Raw genomic sequence first — 2,310 nt, 5'->3', positions numbered from 1 at the left:
TAACGCTATATGTCTCTTCTGGGGCACACTTTTATTATAAGTTGAAAAAGATTTGTATTGATTATTTGATTAAAATATAACTTTTATTATTATCCCTCCTAAAATAATGGCTGAAAAGCGACAAGGAAAAAATAACAATGCATATAACGAAATAATGTAAACCAACATGAATTGGTCTGAGTATTAGAAATACTGGCGTAATGGCTCAATGAGCGAAAATATATATGTCCGATGTAGACAATAAATCTCTTCTTCCTGGATATTTATACAATATGTGCTATGATAGAGATGTGACAGGAAGAGAGAGAAAAAAAGAAAGAAAATGCTCCGGGCTCTACTCAATTCACTACTGAAGTGTGGGCTGAAAAAAATGTGCAAATGTTTGGTTCTGGGTCCTGTGTCCTTGGTTGGGATAAAAATACCTGCGGTACCTGGTATTCTCTGGTGGTCTCCCACCCAGGTACTGACCTGGCCCACAGTGCTTGGCTTCCAAGATCAGATGAGGTTGGGCATACTCAGTGTGGTTTGACCGCAGGTAAGTATATCACACCGGATGGCACTGAGAACCATATGTAGTCGTTTGGGATGTCTGTAGGAACTCCCAGAGTTCATTTGAAAGTATTGGGTGTGTCACACTCGCGGCGCTGCAGCTGCCGCGCTTACCGCTCCGGGTGCGCTGGGTCTCCCGGTGGTCGTCGCCCCCGGTGGGCTCCGGGTCATCGCGTCTTGCTGGCGCTGCCTCCGGCGGGTTTCCCGGGGTGTGGGCGCAGCCATTGCGCCCGGCATCCACGAGAGCGTGGTGAGCGGGTGACGTCATCGGCCCCTTCCGCCAATCGGGAGAGGGCGGGAAGTTGAAAGGCAGATGCCGTACAGAGCCCCGGCGCCTGAGTATCATCTTTTCCAATGATCACCAGTGCTAGCAGCGTTCAGCGTGTTCTCAAGCTGAACGTCTCCTGTGTTCCAGCGTTGCAGAGTATCTTTCAGTGGGACATTCCCTGTGCTACCAGCGTTACAGAGTATCTTTCAGTGGGACCTTCCCTGTGCTACCAGCATTACAGTGTATCACTCAGTGGGACATTCTCTGCGTTACCGGCGTTACAGTGTATCTCTCAGAGTGACACCTCCTGTGCTTCCAGTATTACAGGGTATCCCTAAGTGGAACGCCTCCCAAACTTCCAGAGTTACACTGAATCTCAAATCCTCATTTATTTCTTCAGCATCACTCACAAGTTCTTCATTCTACTGTGTGCTTCAACATTGTTCTCAAATCTTCATTCATTTCTTCAGCATCGCTCACAAGTTATTCATTCTTCTGTGTGCTTCAACATCATTCTCAAATCTTCATTCATCTCTTCAGCATCACTCACAAGTTCTTCATTCTTCTGTGTGCTTCAACATCGTTCTTAAATCCTCATTCATTTCTTCAACATCGCTCACAAGTTCTTCATTCTTCTGTGTGCTTCAATATCATTCTCAAATCTTCATTCATTTCTTTAACATCGCTCACAAGTTCTTCATTCTTCTGTGTACTTCAGCATCGCCCCCAAGCCTTGGCCACAACTAATTCTTTAGCATTACACGTCGGTTACAACGGCTAAGTTCTGCATGAGGAAAACCTACATCCGGCCATCCCTGCTCCGGCCCAGCTGTGGTTCCTCTTCCCTATCATCGGAAGAACCCCCGAGTTCTCAACACTCCCAACCCAGGTCAGTGACAGGGTGCTTGAGAGTAAATACGCAAAATAATTTGAACGATTGTATGACAATGCTGCAAAAGGATTTGTGATAGAGAATCAAGTCTGTGTTTAAAACCACTTCTGCTTATTGATCATCTGCCTAAGCATCGAATGAAAAAATGAGAGGGTGGTAGAAAACGACACTGAGACGGAAGAAAGATAGGGGAACACTTCTGCTGTCCTGTAAATGTCAAACTTGTGCTCCTTTTACATATTGCATTGCAGAGCTCCAAGGTTGTTAAACAGGATGAGAGGGAGTTCCAGAAATCCCATGCGGGTGGAAATATTACAACAGATTTTATGTTGTGAACAATAACAATAACATTTGGCTTGCTGATAGTGGTATTACTTCTCGTGGTGCTCTGCAACTGCTGTTTACAGTCTTACCACAAAACAGCCAGTGAGATCTGCAGTATATTATTGTCACTGAAACAGTGTAATACTTGTGTTGTAGAAGAAATGATTTACATGAGATATAACAATGTATCTTAATATAAATATAGAAATCCTAATAAGGGCTGGACTTCTTTAGAACCATGGATGGGTCATTAATATTAATTGTTAATAATATATAC

At 44.0% G+C, this 2,310-nt stretch overlaps 1 pseudogene; it reads right to left on the bottom strand.

The window, feature by feature from the left end:
- Positions 1-419: 419 nt before the first annotated feature.
- LOC134929782 (5S ribosomal RNA) lies at positions 420-537 on the bottom strand (annotated as a pseudogene).
- Positions 538-2,310: the final 1,773 nt, after the last annotated feature.

Source organism: Pseudophryne corroboree, chromosome 5, assembly GCF_028390025.1.
Source record: "Pseudophryne corroboree isolate aPseCor3 chromosome 5, aPseCor3.hap2, whole genome shotgun sequence".
Taxonomy (NCBI): Eukaryota; Metazoa; Chordata; class Amphibia; order Anura; family Myobatrachidae; genus Pseudophryne; species Pseudophryne corroboree.
This window is presented reverse-complemented; position numbering and strand designations above follow the sequence as displayed.